A 23,888-nucleotide genomic window follows, 5' to 3' on the forward strand; every position below is an offset into this window, starting at 1 on the left:
CTGTTATTTGACAGTGTTAAAGTAATAGTGTCAACATACAACAGTGATTACATATAAGCTCCATTCATCTATACATATATGCTGAATCATTGTGGAATAGCAGTTTAGTGGCGAATAGTATGAAAACTAATTTATGCATCTAATGCAAGCACACATGATAAATGTAAATTAATAAATATTACAAGCCACAAATATCAAAATGATAAGGGCATGCAAAAAAAATAAAGTTAACTTGATGAAGTACCTCTATCAGTGTAAACAGGAAAACAGAAGACTAATGTGTTATAACTAGCTGAACAGCTCAGTAGTATTTATGAATAAATTCTACATGCTTATAATCATACACTTCATATGTGCACACAGAAAAGATATTTACTTGCTGAGAGGTACAGTGCTAAGCAAACTTTGGACTCCAGGAAAGAACACATACACTTTGAAGAAAGCAAGCAACATAAGTTACCCTATGCCTGACCTGTGTGTGTGTGTGGTGATCAGAGGCAGTGGCGATCATCCTCACTGATCCTGGACAGCTCTGCTGCAGCTCTTCGAGACTTCTCAGTGGTTCCAATGTCTTGCACGGGTGTTATGGTGGTATCATCAGGCCCACGCGATGATGGTGACACAAGCTGAAGATTAAAAATAGCACTTGACAAAGAGGGTTTTCAAACTTTGGAATGAGAAAATTGAATGAAATAATCTTACCAATTTGTACATTTTTTTATATATCAATTCCACACTAATTTTCTAGTGCTGGAAGTGCTTGGTATTATGTAGTCAGCGTATAACTCACTGTAATTCTTTGCTTGTGCTCTGGACTCTGCAGGTTATCAGCCTTAAGCTCATTGTCTGTTTCCTCTGAGTCATCAAACTGAGACTTCCACTGAGAAGCAAGAGTAAGGCCACCACCACCACCCTTAGTTGCAGGCTGAGAGACATTGTCATCATCTGCCAGAGCAAACTGGGTGATGGAGAGATCTCGGTGCCCCAGGTACTTAGCCCGCTGCACTGGATGGAACCTGAGGGTGAAAAATTAAGGTTGAGTGCAATAAATCGCTGCAGATTAAAAAATGCTTTAGCACAGATGAATGCAAGAGAATAAATTAGTTTTTAATAAGACTACCCACATTTACCTCAGCACTGACTATCCAAATGTAAATTATCAATAGAAGTATCATTGTAGTTTCAAATAGTAATGTGTATTAATGTACTGAGTATAGGGGGAGGTGGGTGCCACAGACAGCAATGGTCATATTCTTTTATGAAGCATGTTGGTTCTACAGAAGTACCACCGAAGAGTGTGTGGGAGGGATATAGTGTTATGGTATTTATGAATAGTAAAACCTAAGATCGGTTTACTGGAAATCAACTGAAAACTGAATGAAGAACTTTTACTTAGATAAACCTTTTGTTGATGAGATTGTTATAAGTTCTGACTTTTGATAAAATAAAGCCAGATATATCGTTGTGCTGGTGAGATAATGTAAATACCCACAAAACAGAAAACTCTACATGGGCCACACTTTAGGACCTGACTAGAAATGTGGAAACTCGACTGACAAATGGCTTATTTTGACCAGTTATACCTAGTGAATTGATTGGTCATGATGAAATCTGTGTTCCCTTATTTTTAGATGCAATCTCCCCTACCTCCCTGATTAGCTTCTTAATGTTTTGCACAGCCGGCAGAGCTGTTCATCCTCCCTTTTGGGCTAATTGATAAATGGGTAACTGAGAAACCTTGGGGTCAAGTAAATTGTGGCAACCCAGATGTCACAGTTTTTGTGTCTCCCAGACTAGTGAGTTCTTTCCCACCAGAGGCTCAAGAGTCAAAGAGATGGAGATGAGCATCAAAGCAATGAGCAGCTACAGCATAAGCTCCCAACTCTACTTTTATCATGATTTCTCTTATTAAATGAGCTATACCATAAATGTTTTTGAAAATCCAACTGGGCTCCCCTGTCAACTCTATCATAAGTTTTTTTTCAGATTCATGAATGCAGCACACAGCTTCCTATCCTGTCTGCATATCGTCATTTTAACAGAAAATTCTAACAGGTGCATGTCTTTATTTTCTAAACCCTCCTTGCTCTTCCCTCATCTTTCCCCCAGTTGCTTTAATCAAGGATGTAGGCCCCAGTTATTTGATACACAAAATGAAGGGTCACTGGATGTTTGTAAGTTTGATGCCAAAAGCTTATTAGAAAAAATTATCCTAGCCAAATTAGTGTTATTAGTCTCTTAATCAATCAAATATATTAGTTATACAGCTAATATAATTTCTCATTTTGGGGGAATTATCAAAATAGCATTGGGCAAAAAGTAAAACAATTAATAAAATCACTTTTCTTTCATTTTTCTTTTCCTTGGTTTAAAGATGTTCTTTCATAATTTCCCTCTCTTATTAGACCCTGACTGCTTAAGAAAATTGTTATTTTCTAGAGTACCTTCATTATAAATGATGCCTTAATTTCTGTAAAATCTTTAATTTTTTATCTACTTCATTCCCAACATCTTTTATAAAATATGCTCTCATTTCCTTTTGAATTAGTAATTCTAGCCCCATGAATAAAGACTTAACCAGGGAAAATATACCATACATATGTCTTTTGGCACCTTCTCTTCTCTGGTGTTCACAGATGGCCAAATGAGAGGAATTTTATGAAGGTGGTGTCCTGTGAGCAAAATATTTAACTACGAAACAACTGACAGCTGTTACAGATTATTCAAAGGTAAACATATATATTTTTATCATTTAATGCCAAGCCCATCATTGGTCTAGCTTTAACTTTACAATTGTCTGATTCGAAAACCCTATTTAAACAAGATACTGTTGTCTTGGCTGAATTGAAGATTGGCAGCAAAGTTTGACATTATGAGTATGTAAAATCCAAAAAAGAATCTTAAAATCATAAGTTTATTAATAATATATGAAAAATAATTTAATGGAATCAGATTTTAGTACTACACTTATAGTTATCTTGCCAATTGAAAAGATTTTTGTTAAAGATAATTGTATCTCACAAAATTGTGAGCATATTTGTGAATTTTCAATACATGAACTTTATTATTCTTAAGTACATTATTATGTTATTTGTCAAACGGTAGGAGCCTATAGATTAAAAGTGCTTATGAGTGCTTTGCATGTAAATAATATTTACCTGAAAATTTTCATGTGAAACAGACACACATTCTGGCATATATATTAGGAGAGTCATGTTACTTCAATACAACTATACACAACACCCAACATACACTATCTGTCTATAGCAGTAAAAATTATGTTAGATTGAAACAAGGATTCACAACAATGTCCACACAAATCCCGAGTCTCTATTTTTCCTTAGCAGTACTACGGCAAGAGGCAAGGGGGAGGCTACACGCCGTCAACACACTCTTAACAACTTTTATCATAGACTAAGACATTCTGAACGGCCACTTTGCAATGCTTCTCAAGGAGCACAGATAAGTTAACATTTTCCCGGTGAAACAACCCTTTCTTGCCAATAGGGATGCACTGGTTCTACAACTAACTTTCCAAAAAGAGTAATAGGATAATGCCAAGGTGTCACGTCAAGAAAGAGAGAAACAATGGTCTTTGTGGAGGGGACTGAAGGCTTATTGACACTCTCACCTGGCAAAGCTGAGACTCCTGGGGCCAAACAAACCAAACAGACACACAGTCAATAACCATATTTTATGATTTTATATTAGAGCAACCAAATCTCAGACAAAATGCATACTGCTCCATACTGAAAGTAGGGAAACTGGTATGTAGACATCCTTACCATTAACAATATAAGTGGATATGCTTTTTCTTGCTGAATTTTGAAATTGAGTTGCATTGTGAAGTGTCTATATCTGTCATGGTGGTCCACACATGCTTTACTATATTAAGAGAATATATGTCCAATCTTGTTCCTATAATGTTTTTTGTTCATAATGGAATCATGAAGTGGTAGGATTTATTTTAGTTAGGTGAAACATGCACTTTAATATTTAGTTAATAATGACAAGTGAGTTCTCTGTAAAATTGTGCTGCCAACTTCTCACCTTTTGTGATGCGTTCGGCGGTGTGGTGTGTGGTCACGGGCATGGGGGTGAAACTCTCCTTCAGTGGGTGGTGTGGATCCCCCAGGGGACACTCCACCTGTATTGGGCTCCATGCGGGCCAGCCGCCCACCCTCTTGGAAGCTTACGTAGCTGGCATCCTGCACCGAATACTAAGGAAAAATAACAATATGAAGTTGGATAAATTACTTAGCAAAAAACTCTCAGAACTCCACACGTGTCAATACAAATTTGAGATATCAGATAAAACAATTTTATTTTATCCTTTTTCCTTTAGTGGAAAAAATTAAATTATAAATTGATTAAGTTTATGCTTACCAACAACTGTATGGGTCAAAATTAACAAGTTTCTAATAATTTAATAATTCCTTGCCTGATCATCCCTTTTACTGGCGGGCTCAACATTCATATCCACATCATCGGCAGCTGTGTCCACTGAGGAGAGTCGCAGGACAGCAAGTGGTTTCTGTTCTTGTTGTCATCACCGCCAGCTCCTGAAATTACCGGTCATTGAGTCTCTCTGGTTGGTGATGTAAACTATTCAGGTTAACAACAATACCTGAGTTCTTTATTAACCCAGTAGCAGCAATGGGCCAAATTTATGGCTTTACCGTGTAGCAGCGACGGGCCAAATTTGTGCCACGATATAAATCCCCCAAAATAGATGATACATAAACTGATCACAAATGCTTTGATATATATTATGAAATGGTTTGTGTTAGTGATGATTTTTCTCATTTTTCTCGCTTAGAGGGACCATTGAAATGTGATCCCCACTGCTACAGAGTAAATAGGTGTGACTATCCTACACTTGATACATACACTTTTAATTTGAAAAATAATAATGCAGTTTCTTAATAAAAAACAGGGATCATGAAGCAAATTAAATACAAAAATGTCATAACTAACAAACATAGACTTCTAATATAACTTAGATTTGAAAAATACAGTACAAATTACGTAGTTTTGTTGCAAACTTTAATATAAATGAGACTTTTATATTAAATCATAATTTCTTCAAAGAAAATATATAATTGTTTAAATAAAATTGCAAAGGGAAAAAATGAGGTGCACGTTAACTCCTGCACCCTCCCGAGATTGAAACTCACCAGGGTGTTCTGTGGCCCTGCCTGGAGGCCATGACTGCATCTCCATCCCAGTCAGTGGAGCATTCTAGCCGCCCTTCCTTCTCCTTTTCTCCTACTCCTTCGCCTTCCTTCTCACAGTTGAACTCCTCAACCTGACAATTAGATATAGAATCAAAGTTAAGGTACACCCATGGTCCTCCTCTAAATGATGTATGTCAAAAGTTCATTGAAGGCATACTTATAGTTATAGGAGACTGAATTGTGTAGCCTTGGAACACAAATTTTCACAAAAGTAGTATTCCTGTTTAATAAATATTTTCAATAGTGTGTTATTAAATACCAATTATTAGTGCTCTTCAGTGAATTAGGTAAAACTTTACATCACGACATTAGCCTGAGAGATTCCTAACATAACCAAAAGCTTTAAAACTAATATTCACTTTGATAAATTTTTAACAGCAGCAGCTTTGAGAAGGACACATTAACATTCTTCCCTACCTAAGGAAATAGAGAAATAATTCAGTGTTTTGCAGGTGTCAAACATTTAGTGAATTTGTGAATGAAAATTGATAGTGTCAAAGATGTCAAAGCAGATAAGAAAACCAGGAGTCACATTTCAACCTTTACCCATCAAAAGCTCTGTCATTTGTTTGTTCTGGGACCTCCCCCCAGAGGAGGTAGCATGCCAGATAAGTTTCCTGTTCCCTCTAATTTTGCACTCACATTTTGCAGCAATAACATCTGACTCCCATCTCTTTCAGGTATTTCTACCTCTTGTCAGTCTATTAAACAGTGTTCTCCCAGTCACTCTCTGCCTTCCTACTTGATTCTTCATGAACTCTCTCATTTTATATTTTCATCATATGCCCAATATTTTCACCCATTTCACCACTCTGAACAAGTTTATTTGCCATATGATCTTCTCATAAGGCCTCCACACTACTGCACATATGCCTTAGTGTTGGGACTCAGTTCATCCCCATATTTAAGGATGGTAGAGCTCTTTCTTCTTATTTCCTGCTCTGCCTCCATGGTAGCACTGATACTTCTCATAATTCTCTTAATTGACCCTATGAACTGCTTTTCCTTCACTTCTCTCTTCCTCATTTCTTCTTTCATTCTCCCCACGATTAAATGGAATGTTTCGTGTTTGTTTAAACTCTCCTCACCTTCCCCCTCCCGTGACAACTTAATTGTTTTCTTGGCATGTATAAGTATGCAAGGTATTGCAAGCTCAAATGCTTCACCTGGCATTCTCTAGAAAACCATCACCTAACCATTTTCACTGTATCCTCTGTGCCTGCAGCTTCTTCTAAACTCATCCATTAATTTTTGTAACTCACTTCTTGCTAACAGAAGTGTCATCTGTAACTAAACTTAATATTATGGACTGTTCCACATCATTCACATTCATATTGCACCACTACCCTTTACTCTTGCCTTAATGATGCACCTTTTTCATACACCTGTAAGTGTACTACATATTAGAGAGCAAAGACGATGTCACATAGTCCTGCCATACTCTAACATGAGTGCAAAACCTCTTGGTCATGTCTCCATATGCCAGTACACATCGCATCTCAATATATAATGCATTTATTTATTTCGAAAAGCACTTGACCAGGCCTTAAATTTTAAGAACACTACAAAGCTCCCTTGTCTACCATGTCATATGTTTCCCTAAAAATCATGGATATAGTTTACACCTTCAACCTTCACTTCGCTTCTCTCTCTTGTCTTTCATTCATCTATTTCATTTATAATTAAGTCACCTCACCTCTCACATTTCTAACCTCTAAATATATTTTTAACACTCCTCTTTAGCTTAGCTGGTTTTGTCTTTTCCTTTACTATCACCTTGCATCTTGGCACAGTGCTATTTATTCCTGGCTGACAGCAGCTGTACACTCCCCTCCAGTTGCCTCCACCTTACTGACAAGTTGCACTATATGATGGAGGGGGTGGGCAAACCTTCCCTCTGAGAAAAAAATAACTTTTTGCTACTTCTCACGTTATTATCACTGAATTCATGTTGCTGGTGCCTGTTTATGTATGCCAATAATTATTTCATATCTAAACTAATGCTAACTAATATGAAAAATCATGAAAGACATTGCAGTCAGTGAATAAGAAATGAAAATGACAATGGTGCTGAAACACACAAGAAAAGGCATCAAAGAATTAAAACTTATGATTCAAAGTAATGCAAAATAATTCAGCCTTGTGAAAGCATCTTAGAAAATCAATTTAAAACCATGTGCCATCTTTCAGTGTGTGAGTGTGGTGGCTACAAGACTTGATCATTTGGTTGATTTACAGGGCTCAAAATAAGTGATGTGTGTAGATTTGCTATAGGGCTAAACTGAAAAGTAAATAGTGATTTTTTTACCTATTTTACATGAAGCTGAAAGTGAAGATTCTAACTATTAAGAACTACAACTATAAGGTCAAATCTTACATTAACAACTTGTGATTTTCAACATACTGCAAACTAAACTATCGTAAGTCTACCTTAATTGTGTATCTATATTTACAGAGTCTTTGCACTTCTTCATTATCACTACACAAGTGATGACTTAAATTCATAATGTAAAGTTATACAAAATTTTCCTGGAGAATGTTCTTGAATGTAACAAAAAAAGGTGTTCAGAGGCTGTATTGTTACACTGAGGGAATATAGAGATCCAGATTTATCAAGGAATCTATATACTAACCATGGGAAAAACAGCCAGCCTATGTAATGGCTGAGTATAGTGAAAAATGTGATGGGATGTACAAATGTGTACATTGCTGAAGAAGCTAAATTTAAGAAAAAAATTATAAGTATGAGTGCATAAAGCAGTGTTGCTACCCTTTGCTAGTTGGAAACCACCATTAAGTTTTAAACAACTGATAAGAGTGTGGGGTGTAAATCCTTTGTGATGGATGTGTGGTCACTGGAAAGAGCAGAGAGTGGGTTGAAAATGTTTGAAAAAGCAATTTTGAGACGCACACATTAACATTCTTCCCAACTTAAGAGAAATACAGAAATAACTCTGTGTTTTTGCGTGTCAAACAATTGGCGACTTTGTGTATGAAAACTAACAGTGTGAAAGATGTCAAAGATGTCAAAGTAGATTAGAAAATCAGGAGTTGTGAGGTCCAATTTACTGAGTCTCTCTCCTTCCCTGACCATTAGAGTTGTCTGTCCTTTTAGGATCCACCCCAAATATACTTAAATGTTAAAAGATGTTGATGACCATGGTGTATAGAAGACTGGAAGTCTACAAGGTTGTTACTATGTATCACAGGTTAATGGAACTGTTAACTCATCATGAGCTACTGTTATGTGTCCCTTTCCTTTCTGCCTCCCTACCTTACAAGGCTACTTCCTTCAACATTAACCTAGCCAATTTGACAATCATAATCAGTGTGTTGCTTATCCTCATAAATTCCATGATTCCCTCTGAAAATAGTCCTGATGATACTTGAATGTTTCAGTTGCTTGATGACCCCAAAAGAACATAAACCTGACAAAACTAAAAATCCAAAATATCAAAATGATAGTAACTTGGATGATTCTGGCAGCTATCAGGCATAACTTAGATTCCAGTAATACCATTTTCCTTCATCTATTTATCACAGCAAATACAGATAAACTGTTATGCTTAATATGTATAGTGGTAATTAATGCAGACTTTCTGGAAATGACTGTAATTTCTCAAATCAAATACCATGGCTGATTTAAAGTTTTAGCCACTCTAGCATTTTCAGCTGCAACAATGATGGGAACGAAACTTATTCATGATCTAAAGGATCCTTGAGTTTAGCACATAATTTTGCGGGTCCCCTTAGCAAGAAAATCTTTAGAACTATTTTCAAATATAGCCAAAATAGTGCATCTTGATCTGACAAATGGAAGTTATTGAGAGACCTTTGTCAGACACAATCCTCCTTTTTGTTCAAATTTTGTAGTTTGATAGCAATTTCAGCACAGAAATAGATCCTTTTCATTATTATTAATAAGAAAGTTGTTTGAAAGATAACATGGTTGATTATACTATACTGCAACTATACAACAGTACTCAACATAAACCAACAATTATTCACAGAAACAGTCCCAAATTTTTGCTCTCCTCTACTCTTGGAATTAACTAAAAAATAAATCAAATAAACATTCTTGCAACAGTTACAGGTAATCCAATAAGAACCATAATATTCCATAAAAATTGTTACCTAAATAACCAAATTTAACTTAGACAAAACACTCAGTAGTCAATGAAAATATAATGGGTGGAAAATGGTAATGGCACGAGTTTATTAGCTAGTAAAATCAGTGGTAACTTCCCACAATGGTGTATCACATCTGTGTAGAGGCTCTGACATGTGCCATCATGAGAGTCCCCTTGACAGGTCACTCTTGGGACCTGCTGTAGGATACATTACCATTGGGATACACTTTAGGCCAAAGCCACAATGGGAGTGGTTCAAGGGATCACTAGGCCCAAACAAATACTTTAATGATATCACTAGCAACAAATCAACAACACTGGATGACCATAGTCTAACGAGCCATGAAGTTATTAGTGTTGGCAATCAACTAACTGTCAGGCTAATTGTTAGTTTTGCTGAAGTTGCAATGAGAAGATGAAAATAGTTGTTGTAATCATTATATTTTTCATGGCAATTCCAGCAGTGTTCATCTGTCTGATATTTCTGGCCAATTCTTCACCCCTTACCTACCCTTTTTTTTCTATCTATAATATACTACAGTTGATTCAATAAAGTTATGATGATGGGCAAAATTTAGGGAATCTATTAGTGTAATACTAACTTTTCTGAACCATTGATATCAATTATCTTTACAAAACTATGAATAATTCATGTACCATGATAATGCATGTGTGTGTGTGTGTGTGTGTGTGTGTGTGTGTGTGTGTGTAATTCACCATGGCCTGATCACGTGTTGGACTCGTAATCACCAGCAGGTACCCTCCCAACATGAGCAAGTGCTCTTTATCGTCGATCTCTGGGTACTGCCACAACCTCACACACCACACACCCCATCTTCCTTGCTCAAGGGGGGACAGTAACCACTCATAGTCAACGGAAAGAATCCGGCCTGAGCAGGCTCGAACCGCCACCCTGTCAGACTGTGAAGCCTGGCAGCACAGAGCTCTAACCAGTTGTGCCACGGAGAGGTGTGTGTGTGTGTGTGTGTGTGTGTGTGTGTGTGTGTGTGTGTGTGTGTGTGTGTGTGTGACACTGTGTGTGTGCATATTTACCTATATGTATTTACCTTGTGATGTACAGGAGATGAGTAATGCTCGTGGGGCTACATCTCTGAGCATAAATTAATGAAACTTATCTTTAACTTATATAAGTTTTTTTATTAAATAACCTCTTTGTCCCAGCTGTTCCAATATTCAGTGCATCTATGTATTATGAGAGATGTAATTGTATTTTTCAGGCACCAAGTGTTTTTAACTTCTAGTTGCTCCCTCACCCTATGAAGACGCATCTCTTCTATCACTTCTAATTACTACTTTCTTTTCTACCATGAACAGTCATCCTGTAAGTTCACTTTCCACATTAGCCACTTGTGAGGTACCTTACTGAATGCTTCCTCCAGATCTAAATACATACAATCCACCCAACTGTCTTTCCTATAATACATCGCTTGTCCTTGAGTGAAAGCTCTACAAATTGGTGACACCCGACTTTCCATTTGTGAGGGTGTGGGTGTAAGTATGGGTGTGTGTGGGTGAGGGTGGGTGGGTATGGGTATGCATGCACATACGCATGCATGTGCATGTGTGTGTGTGTGTGTGTGTGTGTGTGTGTGTGTGTGTGTGTGTGTGTGTGTGTGTGTGTGTGTGTGTGTGTGTGTATGCCAAAGAAAGTTATCTGCTACCATCCATTTCCCGAATAAAAAAATCTAATTATGAAAACAAATTTCCTTCACACTAAAATAGAGCGTTATACAAATAATTAGTAAATTAAAAACTTTGTACATTATAACAAGCAGTGATGGCATAATGCTGTGAAACTCCAAGGTCCACTGGCTGTAATTCTTATTAATTTTACATTAGGATAACAACCAGACAACATCCAGTCCTTTGGATAAATAAAAGTACAGGTTACACACTCATTACGGAGGGGGGTTGGTGGGGAGGCATCTTATGTACCAATTTTGAGATTCAGTCTTGGTTAACACACTGTTAAGTGCTGTTGGTACATATTGGCAACACAAAACACTCATTAGTGTCGCAAGAGTTGAGAGACAGAGTGAGTGGGAAGGAGGAGAGCACAGACTACGTAGCAAAGACAGATACACTACAGTAGCAGAGACAACTAAACCAGAGCAAAGACACCCTGACCAGATTGAGGGAGAGCAGGCTGTACCTTTCTCTTCTTGGGGGACATCTCCACCTCGTTGGTGTCCTTCTCATTGTTGGCGATGATGTTGGCATTGACGTTGTTATCGTTCAGCACCCGCTCCTTAGTCTCCACCTGTTGCTGAAGACGCCAAATTCACAATAACCAACTGAGTGCTGGACCATCTTTGCTTAATGTGAATGGTGCAGCTTGCCTACCAGTAATAGACATTTCTAGTGCAGGGTGTGTTTGCCAAGTGTACTAACTAGCAGGGGCAGAGACGTGCTCAGTGAAGTAGTACTCAACACTAGCCATCTTACTACTTTTCACTACTAAGAGATAAAGGATTACAGTACAATGATTCTTAAAACAAACATGATCCTGGGACACATACAGTCCTGGGATATTACAGTGTGGCCTCTGGCTCACCAGAATGACACACATTATACAAATTCGAAAGTGGGAAATTGGTAAAGCAAAGAGGTTAAAGCAGTGGGTTCCATGCTACTGTGGTTCAGCTACCCCACCAGCCCCTCTCAGTTTTACATCCCAGATTTTTAGGGAACACGACGATCAGTGTAGTGACATACTTCCATTGTCTCAATGAAAATAGAGGGATATACCTGTACAGAAACATTGTGGTGAGAACGCCACCAAAGTTCCCCACGGCCTGAACAAACACACAGGTGGCCGATAAGGGCAACACGGGGAGGGAACAGCTGTCAGTGGCTGGGACACAACTTACCTGGTTGATGTTGGGCTGTGGCTGGTGCAGGACTGTGTCACGGCGGCGGCGGCGGCGGGGGTCATGCTCCCGCTCGTGATGGGCCTCAACATTCTCTTGATTGTCAACAGAACCCAGCACATTGTCATCCAGCATGTTGTCTGTCATGCCGCCACCATACGCTAGCCGGCTAATGTAAGGAAGAATTTTAAGTGGCAGTAGCAGTTAAAAAGGCAACAATCATTATTATATGATGAAAAAAAAGAAGTTTGGCAGTTGTGTAGAAAACCTCTGATTTCAGATAGAAAGCCATATACTGCTACTAAAGAAACCTAGTACAGATTATTCATGGTTATCTATATTTTACTTACTGCTATACAGTTAAAAATGGAGGGCTCTCACCCTGGAATTCTCAACTTCAAGCTCAATAACACTACTTCACTGTGGCCTAGCAACACTCCTTTGCCATTGTTATATATTTAACTGCTCCTAAGCACCAGTAAATAAGTTAAAAACCTAAGTCACTGACCAACCATCAGTTGGGTAGCATCATGAGTGTGGGGAAAGAAAAAGCTAGGATGTCCTCACTGAAATCTCTTGTGTTCTAGTTCCAGTATTTTTCTTCATTAAGTCTCATTACCTAACTTAGAAAATCAAGACACAGGAGATCAGGACTTTATGACTTCATATTTTCATATGTTAATTCATATTTTAATGAAAAGAGAACTTTACATGTACTAACTGATTTTAGGTGTAGTGTGCCAATAAATGTAAGAAGTTTGACATGTAATGGATAATGGTTAACAAGTATTCCAGGAGAGATAGGAGACAGCTATGAAATGAAGATATCTGTATGTTACCTGTCAGCATGCTGGGGCTTGGTGATGACCGCATGAGTGGTAGTTGTAGTGGTTCCCAGGGAGTTGTCAGTGGGGGTCTTTTCCCAGTCGAAGGGGTCGGACTCTTTAATGCCCCGCCTCTTCATGCAGCGCTCAAACAGTCCTGACAACATCTGCCACAAAGGAAGATAAGTTGTGGAGTACAGCTCGCTATGACAAGGGTCCTGGCAGTAACTATTACCAGTGCAGTATGAATTATCAACTATTAATTAAACAGGATTAAGTAAATGACAGGTAATCAAATTCCTTGATAAAGCATACACAATATGTCAAATTATATTTATGATGTTTACATATATTAATATACTACATGAATCAATTTATGTATTAATGAGCATAGTGACTGGATGGTAAATAATATGGGGGCATATGCTGGAAAAGTCACACAAAAATCAGTATCCAGTATACAACTACATCACTGAATTTCACATGGCTATTGACTAATTAATGTTTAAATAACTTATATTACAGGTCTATAATATACTTGCACTACATTACAAAACTTAAACTGTCAGTATTACCTCAAAAATAATCATTACAGTGAATTCATCTGAAACACAAGGTGCTGTGCACACAAAATGGGTTGCCACACTAAGAAAAGTTTTTGTCATCAAGGTTTTAGTGAATTCAGGCAAGTTTCCTGTGCACTTTTCAATAAGAAAGTGATATTTGCTCAGCTGAAATCATTTCACGAGACTAGGAATCTTAATGAAGTTTCAGTAGTGAGGCTCTGGATTTCATATTTTTATATAAACATTACTCTCCTCCAGTCCCACAAGTCATTCAAATCCTAGAAATACTGTTCCTCTTCCTTCAAACTTACAACAGCAGGTGCAGCTGAAGCTTTTTAAAAAAATCTTTCTAAAAGGTGTGCTATTTTCCTTATTTGTGTCGACTAATGCTGTCAACTTGAGCACAGACAAATAGCTAAATTTTTTCATTGGTCTGCTATAATACCTCATAATTTATAATGTAGTATAAATAAATGTGAAAGGAAGTTCAGAGTTGTATTCAAACTACTTACAGCATAGTCAGGCTTGTCATGATAGTCAAGATTCTGAATGTGCTCAAGGAACTGCTTGAAGTCTGAGGGCAAGTGCTTGATGAGGAGGCGGTGGTCATACTTTTCTTTCATCAGACCAACCTGTGAAGTAAATGAACATGTCTGTTTGAGCACACAAGATAAAAAAAAACAAAAAAAAAACAGTGGATTACTACTTCAAATTACTTATTGCATGAAATATAGTGGAGCATTAGCCCACCTGAAAAGAACGTTTGTTAATAATTACCAATTAATGAATTAGAATTGTTATCACAATGTTACTAAAATCAACACTTACCTGTTCTTTATCCTTAATTTTCCTCCAGGGCAGCTGACCATTTACAAACTCAACAACCATGTAAAAAAGGGACCAGAGGTCATCATGGCGACCCATCTCCTTATTCTTGTGGGCGTTCATGGAGGCATACCTGACCGTTCCTACAAATAAACTTGATGTAAACTATCTGAACAGTGTGTGTGTCAGTCCACCACACACCTGTAAAAGTTTCTCAGTTCTCATAAATGAGAAATGTGGGTATGAAATTATCAGGCATGCAATAGAGATGTAAGAATAACTAAGAGGTTTATGTGACTTTTATTTGAGTCTGGCATGAAAATTAATTAACGTTCCACCCACCCCTGAACCCTGCTGCTGCCCTGGGCGTCCGCACCTCCCCGTTTGCATTTGTGTACTGGCGGGCAAGTCCAAAGTCCAGCATGTAGGTCTTTCTACAGTTGTGAGGCAGGCGACCCATGCTGAAGTTGGACTGTGAAGGAAAATTTTCAAGAGTAAACATGATGCTTAACTTTTCACACTTCATATAGAAAATACAAAGTGTCGTCAAACATCAAGAGAAAGGGGAGGCAAGGAGATTAAACTACGAGAAAAGAAGAGATGGTAGGGCAGGAGAGTGAAGGAGAAAGGAAAATAGAGAGAGGAGTAAAACGTAAAGCTCAACAGCGAAGGAAAAGTATTATGGAGCAGTGGGGAGAGCAAGACAGGAAGAGCAGCAAGGAGGAAGACGGCAGTGTATGAATTATATTATAGAACAGGGGGACAAGAGCTGAGGAGAAAGGAAGGACAAAAATGGAGAGCTGAATGAGGGTGGTCAGAATGAAGAGGGCGATGAAAGGGAAGGAGAATGTTGGTTAAATTAAAAGAAAAAGACGAAAACGATGGTGGTGATGGTAATTAGTACATATATGGTTAATGAAGAAAAGATCAAGAAGATTACAATGATGATGGTGACAATTTTAATGCTGCTGAAGATGAATGAGAAGAAAAAGATGGTGATGGTGATGATGGTGAAAATGATATTAGTGGTGGTGGTTATGGTGAAGAATAAATAGAGAAAGGAGATGATGATATTGGACAACAAACACAGGAACAACAACGAGAACAATCCAACACTCCCAGCAACTTTGGGCTTGTAGTCAGCGGAAAGTTACTTGATATAAATTAGTTTACATCCGACAAGGGAAAGGGGACAGGCGGAGAGGACAAGATAAATGTGTGGGGAGGGAGCGAGAGAAGGGGAGAATGAGGAGCAGGAGACGAAAGAACAATAAACAGGGAAAGTAAAAGGGAGATGGAGAAAATAAAGAATGATGGAGAGGGGAGAATGGGGCAAGGTATGGAAGAAAGAGAGATGAGGAAAAGACAGAGGAAGGATGCGAAGGAAGAAAGAAGAAGAAAATAAGAGTGAAAGAGTTTGACAGGAAGGGAAAGAAGTGCAGATGGAAGAGGAAAAGAAGACAGGAACACCTCACCACACAAGCAGATAAGAGAATAAAAACAGATAATGGATAAATGGGATGTCGAGAGTCCGCAGGAAGTGAAAAAGAAAGAGACTGAAGGAAGTGTAAAAGAAATTGACGGAGGTGAAGAAGAGAGAAAGAGGAGTGCAGGAGGAAGGAAAATTATGAGAGAGAGAGAGAGAGAGAGAGAGAGAGAGAAATGGCTTACCGGCTTGATGTCTCTGTGCAGGAAGCCGACCTCGTGGATGGCCTCAATAGCACGCAGGATCTGGTGGCCGAGGCGCAGCGCGGTGGACAAGCTGAAGGCTCCTCGGGGCTGGGCGCGGCGCAGCTCAGCCAGGTTCTTGGCCTGGAGCTGCATGACCACGTAGTTGAAGCGTTCGTTGCGCCCACACCCGATGAACCGACACACGTGCTCGCGACCTGGAACCCAAAGACAGGCGAGGGTTACAGAAAGGCTAGAATGTTGGGAAGAAGACGAAAGAGCAATAACGGGAAAACAGGGAGAAAAGAGAATTAGTGAAAAGAGAAAGGTGAGGTAAGGAAGGGTATTACAGGTAGATTAGAATGTTGGGAAGGAGAGACGAAAGAGCAATAACGGGAATATAAAGGAGAAAAAGAACCGGGAGAAAAGAGGATGAAAGGCAGGGTATTACAGATAGACTAGAATGTTGGAAAGGACACGAAAGAGCAATATAACGTGAAAATAGGGGAGAAAAAAAGGAAAGATAGGGGATTACAAAAAAGAAAGAATATTGTGAAGGAGAACCGTAAGAGTAATTATAAGAAAGGAAAGGAAAGGCAAGGAATTACAGATAAACTAGAATGTCGGTAACGAGGGACGAAAGAGTAATACGACGAGAAAGTGATGGAGAAAGAGAAAATAGAGAATAACTGCGAGAGGCAAGGTTGGGTATGAAAGGAGAGACCACGTACGGAATATTATGGAGTCGGATATCATAAGAGTATTAATTCAGCTCCGTATATACCACTGGCGTCCACATAACAGGGGGATGAAGCGCAAAAACATCCTTTATATCCACGGAGAGTTCTTGGAAATCGTCAAAAAAAAAATCTGATTAGGATTAGGAGAGCTGAGACTTGCGAGACGGGAAAGGAAACCTACTACACCATAAAGAGATTCCAAGAAGGGAGATGAAAATGGATGGGATCATTAAAGGGAGTGTAGAAACGAAGGAAACGAGGAGGGACAGAAGGAGAAAGAAGAAATTGAGAGAAGAGGTAGAATGAAGGAAGGGAAGAAAGAGTGTAGGAAAGAAAGGATAGGAGGGTAAAGTAAGAAGGAAGGATAAAAAATGAAAGAGAAAACGCGGGGGAGGTAGAATGTAAGAAGGTAAGAGGGAGTGTATAGGAACAAAGGAAGCAAGGAGGGACAGAAGGAGAAAGAAGAAATTGAGAGAAGAGGTAGAATGAAGGAAGGGAAGAAAGAGTGTAGGAAAGAAAGGAGAGGATGGTAAAGTAAGAAGGAAGAATAAGAAATGAAAGAGAAAACGCGGGGAGGTTGAATGTACGAAGGTAAGAGGGAGTGTAGGAACGAGGAAGGAAAAAAATGAGAGGGAAGAAGGGATGGAAGAGGTAGAAGGTAGGAAGGGAAGAGGGAACGAAGGAACGAAAAAAGTGAAGGGTAGAGTAGGAAAGAAGGGATAAAAAGGTGAAGAAGAGGCGGAGGAGGTGAATGTAGGAGGGCAAGAGGAGGTAGAATGTAGGAAGGCAAGAGGAGGTAGAATGTAGGAGGGCAAGAGGAGGTAGAATGTAGGAAGGCAAGAGGAGGTAACAAGCCAGACGGAACCAAGGCCAGACATCGATTGGCCCAGGAAAGGCCGCCACGCCGCTCCTCCACACACACACACACACACACACACACACACACACACACACACACACAGGACACTAACCTTGGAGTTTCTTGAGGACTGCCACCTCCATCTTGAGGACCTGCTTGGGCTGCTTGGCGGACTCGAGCTTGAGGGCCACCTGCTCGCGAGTCACAAGGTCCTGCCCCTCGTAGATCTCCCCGAAGCCCCCGCCGCCGATTTTCCGAACCTGCGAAGAGAACATGTGGGGTCAAATTCTTAAACATCTCGGCGCCTAAGCACTCATATATGACTAGGATTTCATAGGAGTTCTGGGCACTTCTAGGGCTAGTTTTATGGCCCTTCTTGTATAGTTTGACCCTTCCTCTGTACCATGAACCTAAGAAAACACTTATTAGAACCCGACTGTTCTCCTTAGGGCCCTTTAGAAATAGTTGGTTTGAGGGATGGAAGCGTGTGACATTACCGACCCAAGAGAGACGTCGAGGAGCTGGGCGCTAATGGACGAGTAAATAAATAGAACGAATAAATGAATAAATAAATGAATAAATTGATGAAGGCAGCTTTGGTGAGCGAGTGAGTGAATTTGCATTTTCTGTTTCTAGCTGTGCACTGTGTTGCTGTGTTGTTTACAATGACGAATAATTTATCCTTTAAAGTCACAGCACCTTCGTAGTCTGGACGATGAGTTTAGTGTTTTAAGTTTATGAAATCTCTCTCTCTCTCTCTCTCTCTCTCTCTCTCTCTCTCTCTCTCTCTCTCTCTCTCTCTCTCTCTCTCTCTCTCTCTCTCTCTCTCTCTCTCTCTCTCTCTCTCTCTCTCTCTCTCCATTTATCATTCACTTGGAAACCGACTCTGCGAGGGAAATATATTCTCCCCTTGGTGACACAGTGCAATCAAGGAGATGGTGCAGTGACCGAAGGCTTGTTCGAACATCAGGTTTCTGCACTAATTGAATATCATGAAATTAAAGAAGGAAATAAAAGATCAGGTGTCAACTTCAATGGCAAAAGGTCACGGATCTCTTGTGATACATCAAAGCAATGAAAAATAGGCATCTGGTGGGGATGGTATTCGTGTGTGAGCCATGGAGGTGAGCCACGCACGGGACTGTGACGATCTGACACGCTAATAACGAGCAAATCATTTCCCAAGCAACACCACAGCCGGAGCGAAGCGGAAAACACACATGAATTAATGCGTCAAAAACGAAGCGCTCGCAATGATCACTCAGCCATGATGGTAAAACTGCCAATAATTGAATGACTTGCTGCAGCCCACGCGCAGCACTTTTTTATGCCTGTGTGGCCCCCGCCCCCCGCCTCCCGCCTTCCACTGACGTCACCTGTCCCTTGCCCCAGACAGCTGCATGAGGTTCCCCTGTCTAGTCTCCCCACCGTCAATCGCCATCACTCCAATGTAATCGAAGCATTGCGTTAGGGCGTGTGGAGGGCAAGGGTGAAATACTACATCAGATACGTGTGAAATGTCAACGCCACGACAGCATGAAAATGGAACTGTAGAATAAAGAAGACAATGGCTGTATTAACTTTCTGACAGCAAAGGAAGCAGCTCAAGGGAAAAAAAACCGCTAATCAAAAGAGAGGTCAATTTCGGATGGGGAGGTGTCTCGATACTCGCCTCTTGTGTAGTCCTTCACTCACTCCCACACTATATTCAACACCCACTACGCAGCACATAAAGTTTAACGCACATCACGGAATAATGTTCCCGTATATAAACAAACGACACCGTAATGCAGACAGAACTGAGAGACAAGAGAGAGGCGTGCTGCGTTTTCATGTCCGTGGGTAAAAAAAAAGTCTAATAAGTGCCTTTGACACACGACGAACTTTGCTCTTAGAGTGTGCTTTTAAAGAGGATGTCGTACCCTGCCTGGCCGACTCGAACAATGCAGATCCGGGAGCATTAGTAAAGGGAGAAGTAGGTATCAACTATGAATAATGAAGGTGAGTAAATATATATCGCATCACTACCATCCACACGACCCATCTCAGCCATCCTCCCTATCGCCATCCACGCCAAACACGAAGCAGAAAGCGAGAGGAAGAAGTTCACATCCTCTATGAATGAAGATGAGAAAATAAGAAAATAACATCACACTACTACCATCTACACGACCCGACCCAGCCACCACCCCATCGCCACCCACGCCAAACACGAGGCAGAAAGTGAGAGGGGGAAGTTCGCATCCTCTATGAATGAAGAGGATGAGAAAATAACATTACACTACTACCATCTACACGACCCGATCCAGCCACCATCCCCATCGCCACCCACGCCAAACACGAGACAGAAAGTGAGAATCATCTGGCGCCGTCCCCATAAAGCAGCGTCGCGGCCATCGATGTGGACTTCTTGGGCGACCTTGGCGGGCAGTCATCGTCGATCAATGTAATGGCCGCCTCGTTTTCCAGAATAGCCGCCCCCGAGGCCTCATGGGCACGGCTGTCAGAGTTTCGGTTGGTGCGTTATTTATACAATGTCCTTCACACTTGTCAGCGTCGATAGTGGCAGGTCGTGGTTACTCGTCCCTCCACAAGCACCATCGCCGTCACTGTAGCTCATAGGGCCATTTTTTTAAACATTTCGGCGCCCAACCTCATATTTGACAAGGTTTCGTAGGAGTTTTGGGCATTTGGAGGGGTATGTTTATTACCCTTCTGGTAGTCTGACCTTTCTTCTGTACCATGAATCGAAATAAACACTCATTAGAAAGCGATTCATCTCCTTTTTGGCATTCGAAAATTGTTGACGTCAGAGGAGGAAGCGTCTAAGCATACCAGCCATAGTTGCAGCAGTCACAGCCGCCACCACAGCTGCTGCCGCTATCCCTTGGCGTGCAGACGGCCTTAGATTTACAGGGGAAGCTGAGGAAGTGGCAAGGGCGGGAAAAAATAGGGAGGAATGAAATATTACATGAGGGCGTCAGGGGCGTGTGAAGGGAGGTCTCCGGTGGTGTTATATATGTTCAGGGTTACGAGCTTGACTTTTGTTTTGGTTTCTTTTGAATCTGTATTATATTTTCTCGTAGTGTTTTTGTTTTTCGTAGGCTGATGATATTTATGTTTTTTTTCTTTTATTATTTTTATTATCGCTGTTACTTGTCTCTTTCTTTGCCGCAACAACAAACCCACTACATACAGATACAATAGCTCTCTCCTTCACCATGTCATCGTCACCCTCACCATTCTTCACTATACCATAACCATTACTGCCACGAACCTCACCACCACCAGCACCCATCATCACCACTACCACCACCATCACCACCACCACCACATAATCCATAACCACCATGCACCCTTCACCACTACTCCTACATCAACCACAATCACACCACCACAAACCTTACCCTCAACCCCCCTCCACATCCACCACCGTAACACCCAGCACCGTAGCACCCACCACCACCACCACTCACGCCACCATGACCAGTGATCGACACAATAAGTTCTGTCACCGCGGGCGCTCGATCCTCACCAACCATTTCCGATAAAACTGGGAAAATGTGGACGTAAATGCTCTTTGTCGGCGGGCTGAAAAACAAAACAAAATGAAAAAAAAAGGATTGAGAAATACGGGCTGCTATGTTTCCTGTCTATCCTTTCCTTGGTGGGGCGGTGATGGTAAGAGGGAGATGGAGGGAACGGGGGAGGGGGGGCTGCGTGGTATCTGGCATCGAGTGCAGGATCATTATAATGTCTCTCGAATTCAAGGTGATCAGGTTAGCTATACAGTGCCCACCCTCCCCGTCTGTCTGTATGTATGTCTGCCTTAATGTGTCTGCCTTCCTCTATTTGTAGGTCTGTCCTTTTTCTCTCTCTCTCTCTCTATCCATTTATCTCTTTACCTTGAAAGTATCCGCTTCCTGTGTTTCTTAACCAGCTCCATGATCCAACAACTACACCACTCTGGCAACCACACTTCATCGCCCATTACACCACATTGCTCTACTCTACCCACCTCCCATGCCACCAACCAGGGTCACCACCACAAAACCTCACTCATCCAGTACCCAAAAAGTATAACAGATTCACAAAAAAACATGCCTCATAACCGCTCCAAACACCCCATCACGCGGGCAGTCATACCTCTTCATGAGGACATTCATTCACGACATTACTTTCATAATTGCAATCATCCTCCCCTTTCACACTAACCAATTTTGATTCCACTCGACAAACATCAACACCATCACACGAGCTCACATTCCTACCATAACAGCTCAGCCCCCCCCCCCCCCCTCACACTTTTCCATCCGCATCGATCAAACCCATCATGATGACAACATAACCAATGAATTTTGTCTCCCATTTACCTGTTATTTACATCACTCAGAATTTGCTACGGCCACAATCACGAGGGTCGAACGTGATGACAGCCAGAGGGTAAGGATAGAAGGGCTAGAAAACAGGAGAGAGAGAGACATGGTGTTGAAAATGGCGACACTACAACATGCTAAATTCCGTTCCCTTTAATATATTTGTTGGAATATATGGGAGTCAGGTGCTTGAGGGGGTGGGTTGGTTATGGGCCCCTTCAAGGCTGTATGTGCCTTATGGGTGTGCTTTTGTCTAGTGGGGGCGTGCGGGTGGGCGTTGGGGGGTTGAGGAAGGGAGGGAGAGGAGGGAAGAGAAGGCCTGAGGGGAGGGAAGAGAAGGGCCGAGGGGAGTAGATTCAAGGTTAAGAGGAACATCTGGCAGAGGCGTTTCCAATCCCTCTCGACGGTGTGGAACGGGAACTGAGAGAACAACACAGGCCTTGGATGGCTGTTAAACGATGACATTTTTCAAGTATATACCCTCCTCCACATACTTATCCACCCACCTATCCCACCCACACACACACACACACACACACACACACGAGTTGTCGATAGTTAAAAAAAAAATGTGGATCTCTTTTTTTTCCGTGTGTGTGTGTGTGTGTGTGTGTGTGTGTGTGTGAACATTCTGCATGCCGGTCCCGTGTACGCCGCGGCACACACTATTCACAGCTGTCGTTGGGATGCTCGGAATAGCCGCTGTTTTTTCCGGTGCATCCAGTAAAGTCTGTGGAGCCTGACAACGGCAATTTACGGCCCAATAATTTCTCATCCGTGCAGGCAAAGGTTGAAAATGAAGAGGACGTGGCGAAACGAGTAATATTATTATGTTAAGGGACAGGCAAGGGCGGGGCGTGAGGTGTGCGAGGTTGAAATATTACATTAGATAAGTGTGAAATATTGAAAGGCACGTAAACGGAAGTGTATAATATAGAAGACAATGGCTGAATAGTTCTCCACTCCCTCCCACACTATATGCAACACCCACTACACTAATGATTATCCTGTTGCTGCCGCTCTTCTGCATCTGTATAACTTAGAAAACAACCGGTGTATAGTTCTCCACTCCCGTCCACACCGTATTCAACACCCACCACACTAACGATTATCCTGCTGCTACTGTCACGCTTCTGTACCGCCACAACAACACACTTTACAATTATACAATGTTGTGTTCACCGGTCCAGTGAAGCCTACAGGAAACAGGAGTATTTCACGTGCGAGGGGCTGCACTTCCTGTTATTATTATTATTATTATTATTATTATTATTATTATTATTATTATTATTATTATTATTATTATTATTATTATTATCATTATTATTATTATTTACCGTATGTGTGTGTGTATGTGTGTGTGTGTGTGTGTGTGTGTCGTCACGTGAACACCGCCATGTATCAAGGCACACTACATTTCCGTGGCTCCCGTTGTCCCTGCCAGACTCATAACATTTCCTCGCTCACGTATACTCGATCTCCGGTGCCGGGGTGGTGGTGGTGGTAGTGGTGGAGGGGTGCGGAGTGGAGGCTGCCGATGAAGGTAAGTCTAATTCCGTGCGTTGCCTGCGTGCCTCTGTCCCGCAAGGCAAGTGGCGGCCACGCCCAAGGCCGCGGGACTTGCTATCTCTGGAGCCGCTCACGCTTCGGTGGCTGTTTGTAAACACGTGTATACCCTGCATCACCCCCCTACCCCCTTCTCTCTCTCTCTCTCTCTCTCTCTCTCTCTCTCTCTCTCTCTCTCTCTCTCTCTCTCTCTCTCTCTCTCTCTC

At 41.0% G+C, this 23,888-nt stretch overlaps 1 pseudogene; it reads right to left on the minus strand.

The window, feature by feature from the left end:
- LOC126988934 (uncharacterized) overlaps positions 1–23,888 on the minus strand; it is a 57,553-nt pseudogene that overhangs the window by 11,894 nt on the left and 21,771 nt on the right.

Source organism: Eriocheir sinensis, unplaced genomic scaffold (genome assembly GCF_024679095.1).
Source record: "Eriocheir sinensis breed Jianghai 21 unplaced genomic scaffold, ASM2467909v1 Scaffold1009, whole genome shotgun sequence".
Lineage (NCBI taxonomy): Eukaryota > Metazoa > Arthropoda > Malacostraca > Decapoda > Varunidae > Eriocheir > Eriocheir sinensis.